Consider the following 13834-nt stretch of genomic DNA (forward strand, 5'->3'; position numbering starts at 1 on the left):
ACATTAGTTGAAGTTAATTATTTAATTCTATTTAAAATTCCCTACTTTGTGCATATTTTTTACAGTGCAGAGTGCATCCCAGCAGCCTCTCATCTCCTACTACTTGGGCGCTGATTAATTTTTGCGCTATTTACACGCTCGTTGGGGCAAGCAGGCAGAGGCAGGCAGCAGAGCTGAGCACAGCCTGTTGCAAGTTGAGACTCTGTTGCTGTTGCAGCTTCAGCTCCAGCTCCAGTTCGAGTTCAAGTTTGGCGCTCGTTGCACGAGGCTTTAATTTTTTAAAATTAGTCACGCGATTTTTATGTACTTCAATGCACTAGAGCTGATAGGCAAGGCTAAAAGGCTGCACTGGTTTAGCAGCAGCAGCAGCAAGAGGGAGGAGGGAGGCGTGGCGCAGAGGGGAGGCGACGGCTGGGTCGGCAGCAGTCGTATGACAAATGATTTTATTAGCTTAGTTGAGTTAATCAATGTTGATGGTATTTATTAATTATGTAGCTTGCTCTACTCTATGGAGACTCTGCCTCGGACTTGGGTTATACGATACTTTAGTTCGCTCTAGGAACGCACATGTAGTTGATTTTTTTCTTCTTGTTGCTTGTAGCTTGTAGGAAGGAAGTGCTGCATGCCTCTTGGCAGCGGTTGCATGCAACAATTCGCTGGCGTTGCGCATTGCAGTTATTTGTGTTTTATATTTGCAACACAAAAATGTTGTATGGCAAATTCAAGGCAATGCCTAAAATTACACGCGCCTACAAAATTGAGTTCCAATAATAAGCATGCAGCGCAAAAAAGAGAGTAGGAAACTAAAAAAAAAAAAATAAGCAGAGAGGTAGAGACTGGACAGCCCGACGAAGAGTCACGAAACATCTTCATTCGCTTGGACCTCCGGATGTGTTTGCCAAGGCGGCGCAACTTTAGCTAAAGACACTCAAAAAAAAAGAAGCTACAGACTCCAATAGAATTGAAATTAATATAAAATACACTAGACAACAAGACACAGCATGGGGAAATTCTAATGCGCTATAAAACAAAGATATATATAAAAAAAATTACACAAATAAAATTATATTAAACAGTGAAAAGAATGGTCATATATAAAATTTAATAAATATTTATCAACATATATAAATAAGCAATATATATAGCATATAAGTTGCATATAAAATTATATAAAACAAATAAATTTATAATATAAATATAATTGAATATAATTGAAACAAGCGTTGCACTCACTAAACACTACAATAGAAATTAAAAAAATATATAGATATATAAATATATAAAAAATAAAATTGATATAAAATATATAAAAAAAAAAATTCAATATAAAATATTAAAAATAAATTGCCAAGCACTCTGTAAAAAATAAATTGATATAAAATATATAAAAAATAAATTGATATAAAATATATAAAAAATAAATTGATATAAAATATATAAAAAATAAATAGATATAAAGTATAAACAATAAATATATAAAAAGTGTAAGTATATTTCTTAAATTGAAAATAAAAGTTTAATAAATAAGGAAATTTGAGTAACTTAAGTTGAGAAGTTTTTAGACTTATTCTGCAGTACTCTACTAATAATCAATAATTTCCTACAGTGTAGTTATCAACACAGCGCCCTGGGCGTTGATTGGCCATGCAAAAGCCAAACTCTGACTCTGACTTCAATTCTGTTTTTCTTTATTTTTCTTTTTTTTTGTTCACCAGGTAGTCACGGGCTCACTCACGTCCAGTCACGGGTGGCCATATGCTAAAAACCTGCGCGCCACCACCAACTCCTCTCCAACATTCTCATTCTTATACTCTCAATCCCATTGCCAATGCCAATTTAACACACTTTGGCGCGTGAATTAAGGCCAATTTGGGAATTAAGTAATCTGGCGCTGGCCTTTGTTGTTCTTTTTCTGTTTTTTTTTCTTCCTTATTTATTTAGTTTTTCTTTTTGTTTGTTTGTTTCTGTATGCGCCAGTGCGCCTTGTGAGCAGCACTAATGCATATTAGTGACAGTTTGTGAATTGCTGCAGCAGAAAAATTTTAAATAAATATTACAACAAAAATGCGTACGAAATTCTTGAGTAAATAAAGTTTAAGTCTATAAAGCTGCAGCTTAATTTGTTGCAATTTAAATTAATAAAAATAATAAAATATTAATTGACTTTTTGTATAAAATTGAACAGCCTTTAAATAAATAGCTAAAATAATCTAACTGCCAATAAATAAAAATAATATGCGAATAAAAAACATATATGAAAAAAAATATATATATAAATAAAAAATATATAAATAAAAAATAAATATAAATAAAAAATATATATAAATAAAAAATATCTATAAATAAATACAATATATATAATAAAAAATATATTTAAATAAAAAATATATAAATAAAAAATTTTATAAATTAAAAAATATATTATAAAAAAAAAATAAAATATATAAATAAAAAATATATAATAATAAAAAATATATATAAATAAAAAATATAAATATGAATATAATATTTATGCGCACATTTAAAATAATAAAATAAAAAATGTACATAAATTCATTCATTTTCATTTCTTAATATTCAAAATCTTTAAGTCAATATTTAATTTAACGTAACTTGCTAACAACTGCATATATGTTCCTTACTTAAATCAGCTCATGTTAAGCGACGTCTGCCTGTCATTATCATTAGCTGCTTAGTCCCTCATTTAAAGTTGACAGAAATTAGTTTGCCTTATGCCTTAACCAAATGTCAAGTTAATTCCATAGATGACTTCATGCTGCGCTGTCGATTGACAAAATGCAACAAGTCAATAAAAAAAAATAAAGAGAGTTGGGGAAAAATGAAAACGAAAACTGTTAATGAGAAATGTCAGTTGTCAGACTTTTGGTCTGCTGCTGGCAAAGCTCATTTCGCTAATCGCATCAATAAAGCTCAACAGCAAATAATAGTGGAAGGCTGAGAAGACTGAAGTCGGCAGCTGATGAAGAGAAATTAAAAGCCAAAAGCTGAAAATGTTAACGCGCGCGCTTGGGGCAAAGAAATGCGCTTAAGCGTGTGTTGATCGATAAATTGGCAATGAGAGAGGATCAAAAGCTCAGCAAACAAAACGCACAAAACTTTAGGCGGACTTGAATGAAGTCATCTTTAGGAGCTGATGATGCTGCTGATGATGATGATGACCCTTACGGGTTCCAGTTGCAAAAACGCTTTGTCAACCGATTTTGCGTGTAGTTCGAGGCCTAAGCTGACAAGCGCGATCGCCATCGCCCTAGACTTGGGTCTAAGCCCTTTTTCATTCATTGCTCGTTCCCTTTTTTTTCTTGTTGCTGCTGCCCCCCTGGCGACAGTTGAGCGACATTAATGTTTACTGGCAGCCGTCCTGGCACAAATTAGCACAAAAAAATGCCAACTGTTGAGCCTTTCAAGTTTTTACGAACTTTTATTATTATGTTTATGGCCTATCTCTCTGTTTGGATCGCTTATGCTTTTCTATGATTCAGCAGCCAGTCAGATTTTTATTTATTTTTCGGTGGTTAGTGTTCCATACATTTTGCTCTCTTTCATTCATTTCATTTTTTTGGTTGTTTTTGGCATTTTGGCTTTTGTTTGTTTGCGGTCGCCGCATCATAATATTTTTGCGCATGGCAGATCTAATCTCTGTCCATGTCCAAAGAGCCCACAAGGCGAGTTCATTTGCGCCGCCTCGTGGATTTTTTATTTCGACATTTTTATGGGGAAATTGTAACCCAATCTCTGGAGACCACAGAAATTTCACATTGCATTTTGTCCTAACGTTGACGTGCTTTAGTTTTTTTTTTTATTATTTTTTGTTTTATGCGGTTTACGCACATTTCAGCGCATTTCAAGCCAAATGCAAATTGACAAATGCAATGTCAATTGATGTTGAAAATAATGGTTGCAAAACAAATAAAACTAAAGAAACCACAAATTGGGTTAACTCTAAAGCTTTAGGACAGATTAAGAAGGCATAAGCCAAAACAAAATTAAAGCAAAAGCTTTATATGCATAAATGAATATTTAAATAATCAATAAATATCTTATACTAAAAAATAATAAATATCTTATATAAGAATATATATATAAATATTTCATATAGAAAAGGTTAAGAAAAAAGTTAAAAAAGGAAAAAAAATAGATAAAGAAAATAAAATAAATAAAAATAAAAAAAATATTTCGTTTATGAAATAAATAAAAATAAAAAAAATATATTTTGAAATAAATAAAAATAAAAAAATATTTCGTTAATGAAATAAATATAAAATGAAATATGAAATAATAAAAATAAAAAAAATATTTCGTTTATGAAATAAATAAAATATTAAGAAATATATATTTAGAAATAAAGTACAGCAATGTACAAATATTTTTATGTAATTTATTATAATCTGTATTTATTTTCTAAATATTTAAGCTCAACAATAAAGCCTTTAAAAATATGTTAAAATAAAAATGATTTGCCCAATAAAATGTATCGAGCATTTCCGCATCCTCGACACTTTAAACTTATCACTTGATCGATCAACAGGCGATTAAAGCTAATTAAAGCTTAATTTTGCATGAGTCATAGCCGACTACAAAGTACGTCATCAATTTCAAAACGCTGACTCATGCGCCAGAAATTTCAAAACTATACGAAATTCTTTAAACACAAATACAGACAAAATGAATTCTCCACGTGCCTTTTTATAGAGAAAACTAAAGCAACGAACTGTCTGCTGACTAATACTTCCTTCCGCTGCAGATCGCGCAGCTGTAACTAATTGTTGGGTTCAAAGTCTGCGCAGCGCAAGCAGCAAAAGTAGAGCAAAGTTGCCCGAAAAAAGCCAAAGAGAGAGAGAGAGAGGGAGAGATGGAGAGACAGAGCAACAAATGCAGACACAGGCGACGGCAGAAGCTATGCGGACTTTTCAAAAGAGCCGCAAAACACATGTACAACTCAAATGGCAACATGCCACACGCACCAGGAGCAGCAGCAGCAGCAGCAGCATCTCGAACAACAACAAACAACTAAAGACGCAATTCAAAGTTAAGATTCAAGATCAAGTCAAAGCGCAGCCAAAAAAGGTAAAGGCCGTCAAGTTGAAGCTTAAAATGCGACCGCAAAGCCGCAACAGAAGCTACAAAATTTTGTTTCTTTTATTTTCTGTATTGTTTTTGTTGTTGCTTTTTTGGTAATAGTTTGTTGTTGTTGCTTGTTGGGCTATTGTTGCTCGCTCGCATGCTGACGTTTAGTCATAAAATATTCCATTTTATTTGAAAATAAATGCTCGCAAACCCAAAGCCAAGACCGTAGCTTGCCGCTGCCCCCTCCACACCACTTGGTGTGTGTGTGTGTGTGTGTGTGTGTGTGTGTTTGCTACTCTTGGCGATTTTCACACAAGCTACGAGCAGCTGGAGCTTCCGGCTCTCACTGGAGCGGACTGTGTGTGGTGTGTGTGGTCCGCTCTGGTTCGCGCCTGCCTTGAACTGCGTACAAAACTCAATTAAGTCGCACCGTTAGGCAGGTCCGCGTGTCAAAACAAACGTTTTGCCCAAAATTCAAAGGCCCCAGCAACGATAAATAATAAATTTTTGATGAACGATGGAGATGTAACAAGAATGGAATTAAAAAGAATTAACAAGGAACTTTTTTTTATGCATATACAAAATTAAATAAAACAATATATACATAACGAATATATAAACCAAAGTACTTAGGTGTTCAACCAAAATTTATGCAAATTATTTTAATTACAAATGAGAAACTTTGAAAAGACAACAAAAAATAAAGAGAAAAATTAAAAAAAAATATATATATACACATTTTAAAAAAAAGAAAATTAAAAAAAAAATATATATGAGAAATTAAAAAAAAAAATATATTATCATATTATATTATTTATATATTATAATAAATGAAAAATTAAAAAAAAAACATATAAAATATATCAAAAAATTAAAAAAAAACATTAAAAAAATAGCAATGTAAAATTAATAAAAAAATATTTAATAAATATTACCGTAAAAAAAATATATATAAATAAACAGTTAAAAAAATATATATATAAAAAATTTAAAAAAAAATAATAATATAAACAGAAAAATTAAAAAAATATATATAAAAATAAATGAGAAAATTAAATAATATATATAATGAGAAAATTAAAAAAAAAATAATATATAAATGAGAAAATTAAAAAAATATATATAAATGCGCAAATTAAAAAAAAACCAAAAAATTGGTTGTGACCAAAATAAATATTTTAAAAAACATTTTAAGAACACAATAATAAATATAGGTGGTTATTAAAATTAAATACGACAATAAAAATTACATAACAAAATATAGAAAAAAATAATTAGTGCAATAAAAAATCATTTCAGCATATAGTTTGCTGCCTTTTTTTAAAAATTCATTAAGCTAAATGCAATAGCAGTTGAGCAAAACTGAAATTTTAATTTCGACTTAATTAAAAGTCAATTTGTATTATAGAGCAAATAACATAGCTTAAGCTTAACATATGCTGCACTTTAGTTGCTCGCCCCAGCAGCAGCAAACTATGCCTAGATACCTGCCAATGAACCTGCAGCGCTGCATGCCGCATAGCTTTGACTCTTGCTCTGGAGGCAGCTCCACATTGGCCACAAGTGGTTGGTGGTGGGTAAGACTGAAACGTTTTCGATTTCAGTCTCTGCTGTGGGGCCTTTGATGTCATAATTCATGTATATTAACTCATAAATAAACGAATGCAACAACGAATGCTATTTGCGTAGCACAAAATACTTGCAACAAGCAACGTTGCAACGTCTGTTGTTGGGCTGCAACTATCTGTGGCTGCTGCTGCTGCTGAAGCTGCTGACTGCTGCTAGCTATGGGTATTTAGTGCACTTAATCTACGCCAAAATACCAACTAAGCGAGATAAATAGCTGCGAAATAAGAATCCATAAAAAATCAGTAAGCAAGAGAGCAAAAAAAAAAATAAAACTAAGCCGGCGCTACAGTCGCAGTCGCGCAACTTCAATTCCAAAGCTTAGAGTGTTCCATTTGGCTTAAGGAGTCGGACTGCAGTCCCACCAGTGAAAATGGCTATAAAATCGGCACGACTTTTCAATAAATGTTGACAACGGGCCGCCAAGTTTTATGATATCCTGAAGGAAGTGAAATATGATATTATGAATCGCGAGCGGGGGCCCCCAACTGGCGACAGTTTCCAGATGCGTCCCAGCCAGCCAGCGAGCGATCGACCAAGCGAGGGAGGAAAGCACTTCAAGTACTTTTGTGGTTTGCTTAACCTGAAACCTGTTTTTTTTTTTTTTTTTGTTTTTTTTTTTTTTTTTTTTTTTTTTTTTTTTTTTTTTTTTTTTTTTGAAACTTTTTTGAACAAATGCAGTTTTGTTATTTGTTGTTGTTGTTGATGTCGCCAATGTTGTATTATGAGTTTGCGGTTTGTCATGTTAAAGTTAAATGCATGCAGCACATGCCCTGCATTCAGACCAACTCTGCTGAGTGCTATTGACAGCCAACAGCAACAGCAACAACAACAACAACGGAAAGTCACTTAAGCATTGCAGCAGTTGAAACCGCCGCAAACAGCCCAAGTTCAGTTTACAGGCACTCTGCTTGTTAAATCAGGTCAACAAAATTTAATTATTAATTGCACTTTTAGCCATTTATAGGTTGAGGCTGGGGCAACAGAGCAAACTATGTGAAGCTAGAGCTAGAGCGTTGAACTTTAGCGTTAAATATATGAAATTAATATTTTAAATGCTTATGGAAATTAAAGTAGCAAGCAATCAATATTAATTTTAGTAACAAAAATAATAAAGAACGTAGCAGTTTATTCACTTATTGATTTTTTTTGAATTAGTAGAGCAATTGAAGGTCATTTTGCTTTGCAAAATTTTGGTATCAAATAATGAGAAGTTTAAAATTGAATTTAATTGTTATTAGCTGATTTTTATTATGAGAGTTTAAATTTAATTTTTATAATATTTATATATTTTGAAAAATAAATACGTTTGTTACAAATTCAATTTATTATTTTATTAGCTGTTTTTTATTATGAGAGTTTAAATTTAATTTTTATAATATTTATATATATTTAAAAATAAATACGTTTGTTACATATTAAATTTAAGTGTTATTAGCTGTTTTTTATTGTGTGAGTTTTATTTAAATTATTTTTATTTTAAAACTTATAACGCCTGCAATTCAAACCTTCTTAGCACGTCGCTAGATCAAGTGACTGCCTATTAAACTAAACATTTAAATAAATATTTAAACGCTGCTTCCGGCTACTGCTAAATGTAGGCATAGTTTATTCAATTTGCAAGCGCATAAAAAGTTTTACCATTTAACTGGAACTCACAAAAAACTTGTTAATTTGCAGTTAAATAAAAAAGTAGCCATCAATGATTTTGTAGCAAGCTGACAAGTAACTAATTATTTTAGCGTGACCCTATTTGAGGGCACGTGAGACATCTTCAAAATATGCATTAATTAGTGCGCACATAAAACCTAAGAGAGTCAAAATATCATAAAAGAAAAAAAAAAGTTATTCAGCGCTGTCACTAATTAGTTGTCATGTCATTTAATTAGCAACATCATAAAATTGACATAAAAAATAAAATACCATATATATGCCAAACGGCTCAATTAAACAAAAGTCGAACAGATTTCTGTTGAATTCTTAATTAGTGGCAGTGATTAGGAGGCGAAGCAACAACAACAAAAAAAAATAAAAATGCACGTGCTTGGCAACCCAAAAGAAGAAGCAGCAACCAATGGGGGCGTATGCGCAATATGCCATATTTATAAAAATCTCACATGGCGCATACGCAATATCAACTCGCATAAAATTTATTAACAATTGCCCCCACCAACAAATGTTGCTATAAATTTTTGCCTTTTGAAAATACGAAATTGCAACCTCAGCCTCAGCGCCGGCTCATTGCCTCGTAAATTTGGCATTTAATGTAGTTTGCTGCATAAATATTAAAATAAATTTCCAGCCATTGCCAATGCAAACACACACACACACACACACCACACAGCCCAACTAATGTTGGCCTAAACAAATCGTTAACAATAATTATAATTGCCATTTTGCGGCGGCGCTTCATAATTTTAAGTTTTGTGGGCAGGAAAAAGCTTCTGTTGGTTCTCTCTTTGGGTTCTCTTTAGCAAATTATGAGCTGACAAAATGCTGAACAAAAATAAATAAACAGTTCAGTTTCCATAGCCTGCTTAGGCAATAAAACGCAAAATAATTGAGACAATTGTTTAAATGATTTTAAGCAATCGCTAATGTGTGAGAAAAACAAAATTGCCATGGAAATTTCCAGGCGGAAAAGGTAAGCACAAATTTATTATAAATGCAAAAGCAGCAGTTGCGGGCTATGAAACGATAACAATAGTTATCGATAGCAAGCTTTATAAACAGTTTAGAGTATAAGTCAGCATTTTAATTTAGTATATTAGCAAAATTGAAAAGAAATATTAAACATTTTTCAATAATTTAAAAGGTTTATAATTTAATAAATTGCTTATTTATAAATTTTGTTTGATTTAGCTTTTTTTTGATTATTGCACACAATTTATAAATATTTTAAAACGTTTTAGATTTAAACATTCGAAAAGTAAGCACAAATTTATTATAAATGCAAAAGCAGCAGTTGCGGTTATGAAACGATAACAATAGTTATCGATAGCAAGCTTTATAAACAGTTCAGAGCATAAGTCAGCATTTTAATTTAATATATTTGCATTTATGGAATGAATAATGCAAATTTTTTAATAACTTAAAATGTTTTTTAATTTAATAAATTGTTTTTTATTTTATTGTTTTATTTAGTACATTTTGTATGATTTTTTTAAAATATTTTAAATTTTAAATTTAAGCACTCAACTTATTTTTAGCGCCTTAGCCGCTTGCTGCGCAACTTTTCTTGCTACTCCTTTCACACACACACACATATATTTTTATGTAATGTCAACGTGCTAAATTTTTATTAATTTTATGCACATTCGTCGTCGTTGTCGTCGTCGCTGTGGTGGGTGCAAAAAAGTAATTTGTTTTAATTTGTTTAATCGCTTAATCCGCGCCAGGCAAAAGTCCAACAAAACAAGAAACTAAGAGAGCAAAGAGCGAGAGCGAGAGAGAGTGAGCAGCAGAGGATTAAAGTGGCCAGTGGCTAAAACTGGTTTGGCAAATTAAATGCTTGGCCCGTTTGGCCAAATGATATGGCAACTGGCTATAGCTCCGGTGGTCCTGGCGTAGCAGCAGCGGCCTTTTGTTTTTGATCGCGCTCCGATCAGCAGCTAAGACCAATTTATGATGAGCAAGCTGCGCTCGCACTCGCGCTCTCTCTCTCTCTCTCTCTTAATTAAAGTTTGTCTGTTCGTCAGCACTCTCGTTTAATTTATTAGTGAAGCTATAAAAATTATGTCGAAATATATATTTTGAACTTGAAATTCTCTCTCGCTCTCTTAGCTTTAACTATTTGTTTGTGCATAAGTGAGTGAGTGAGCAGCGCAAGCAGCTGACAAAATGAGCATAAATCTCTTTTAGCACGCCGCCGCTGACTGTCCGTTTCAACACGCCTGTCAACACACACACGCACACACTCACACACATACACGCACACACATTGCGTATAGTTTGCCTCTGACGTTTGGCTCACTAGTAAATCAACTGAATCGCTCGTAAAAAGTCGCGCAGTTGTTTTGAATTTGTTTTTGCTTTTTGCGTTTTACTATGATTTTTTTATTTTTTAATTGTTTAAACAACAATGGGTGCTAAAGTAGTTAAATAAATAATAACCATAAAAACCACACATAATATATAAACTTAGTTTTTCTTGCGCTTTTATTGTACATTTATTATAATTTTAGTTTAGTAGCATCATTTCCTGGGCCAACACACTTTCTATTTTGCGCTCTCACAATTGCCAAAAAAAATAAATCCAATTAAATTAGTTGGCGGCTTTTATGAGCTGCACGCTTGCCCAAAAAAATAAAACAACAATAATTAAATAATATAATTTTGCTATTGTTGCAAGCGTGGAATACTTTGTTGTTTCCAATTTATTATAAAGCTAAGAACGCAACTGCAATGTGAAGTGAGGGGGGGTGGGGGCCACGCTTCAACAATTTTATTTATGTTGCTTGCTTACAATAGAAATCGTAGCATATTTCAGGGCGACGTATAGGGTATTTATTTCTAAGTATTTTTTTCATTACACTGATTTTCGCAGAATTTTTGTGCATAGCTAAAATTTTTTTTTACTAAAAAGTTTAGACAATTTAGTATATACACCGAAATTCAGTTTGAAAACTGAACTACAAATGATTTGATTGACTTTGATTTGAGTTCTTTTCAAAATTATGCGAAGACTGCTCAAAAGATTTACGTACATTTCCAAAAAAAATCTTCAGCAGCAGTAAATGCGCTATAAAAATTAAAGCTTATAGTTTTTTCATTAGAAAAAGTGTTTGAAAAAAATTTATATAATTTTATTCGAAATTTTTATAATTTCAGAAAAATAAATCTGCTTAAAAAATAAATCTGGTAGCTGCTTGTAATGTGCTAATAATATAATTATGTAAAAAAAATTCAATTTAAGTAACAAAAAAATTAATGTGGTTATAAATATTTATAAAAAAATATATATGCCATATATTTTTCATTGAAATCTATTTAACTATATTTATTTTATATGATTTACTTTACTTAATAATGTGAACTAAAAAATTAATGTATTAATAATTAAATTTTTAATGACAAATAAATTAAATTGAGTATCAAAAATTGTTTTCTGCTTATTTTCGACAAGTGTATTATATTTTAAAAAATCAAAATTATTCAGTTAAACAATATTTCAAGCTCTATTAGAGTGAGTACTCATAGTATCTGCTCTATACTTAAAAACCCATAACAAGCTGATTAGCCGCATAAATACAAACAAGCAAAATGTAGGGCAACATAAGCTACATTAGTATGTGTGCGTGTGTGTGTTTTAGCTTTAGTTGCAAGTTCTCTTCAATGCCATTTTCCAATTACGTTAATTGCTCATAACATGACGTTTTTGTTTGTTGTTTTTTGTGGCCAGGCCACAATATGAAATTGTTTCCACAGAAATACAAACATAAGAAGCTCACACACACACACACACACACACCCATAACAAGAAAATATTGTATGGGTTCTGTTGGTTCATTTCATAGACTTGTAGCTTATTTTAGCTGAGACTTCAAGTTTATGAAGAATTACGAGGAAGGCACTTAAATGAAATTTGTTGTTGTTGTTGTGGTCGGTGCGTATGTCTGGGGGTGTCCATAAAAATTTTATGACCCATTGATAGTGCGAACAAATTCAGCCAAAGTTAACAACCCACCCAACCCCCAACCCCCAGCCCACTGCTTGTCTCTCACTCTCGGCGCAATTGAGAGCTCTCCAGGTTGTTGAGGCAGGTGAAGGCAGCAACGAAGTTTGACAGTTGATTTTGAGTTTGATTGAAGCCAAGTACAATTGTTATTGGCAACAATTTTGTTTATAGATACTTTGGCCTGCGCCTTTGCCAATCATTAATCATGTACCTGAAATTGCGCCGATTTTTATGGTTTTTTAAGCAACCCAAACAACAAGCCACAAACCCCAAACAGTTCGTCAGTGTCTATTTTCATTTAATAGACATATTTGCCTTCGACTTGTTGCCCCCTTCGCTACGTTTTGTTTATCTGTTGAGTCAGCGCCGAGTCAAGCCCACTCAACCAACAACAACAACAGTCAAATTTCCATCTCCATGTCAGTCAGAGAGAGCAAGAGAGCGACAGGGAGAGCGAGAGAGCGTCAGCTAGATAAGTTCATGCTGTGATTTGTATGCAAACATTTTGACAACTTGTGAACTTTGGGCAAGCGCCAGTCAGCAACAACTTTCATCTCATTTTCATACGCACTGTGGTACGCGCCGTTTAGTCACATAAAACATAAATACCACACACGCAACAACAACAATAACATTTTGGCTTTAGCCACTCACAAAATTCAACGAAAAATAATCTTTTGAAAAGCGTACTATATAAACAAACAAAAGCTGCTGCTGCTGCAACAGCAACAAGCAACAATTAGCCCATATATAAAGGCATATAGTATAGTTTTTAAGAAAAATTGAAGCGCTGTTAAGCCTTAGGCGCCTCTATATGAGGCTAATCAAGTGCAATTGAGAGACAATAAGCTAACATGTTTATTGTTCTTAAGAATGAACAGTTTGAAATGTAGAGCATCAAGTATTCGTTGCAGGCTGTTTACATTTCTCAGTTGTATTTTTAATAAAAATTTTTATTTACTATTTGTTATTATTAGCTTATTATAATATTTTTTAAAAAATAAAAAATAATTGCAACTTTAAAATAAATCATATTTGTCTTATTAACTCAAATAAAAATAAAAATTAATTTTCAAGCATTAATTAATTAAAAAATAAATTACAGATAATTATTTTACAAATTTGTATACAAAAATTAATAATAAAAAATAAAAATAATTTTAATTTCATACTTTTTAATTTAATATTAAATTAATAATAATTAGTGAATTAAAAAATAAATTATAGATAATTATTTTACAAATTTGTATACAAAAATATAATAATAAAAAATAAAAATAGTTTTATTTTCATTCATTTATTATATATGAGTCATACTTTTTAATTTTATATTAAATTAATAATTAGTTAATTAAAAAATAAATTATAGCTAATTCTTTTACCACTTTATATACAAAAATATAATAAATAAAAATCAAAATTGTTTTATTATCATTTTCATTAGCA

Source organism: Drosophila busckii, chromosome 2L, assembly GCF_011750605.1.
Source record: "Drosophila busckii strain San Diego stock center, stock number 13000-0081.31 chromosome 2L, ASM1175060v1, whole genome shotgun sequence".
NCBI lineage: Eukaryota > Metazoa > Arthropoda > Insecta > Diptera > Drosophilidae > Drosophila > Drosophila busckii.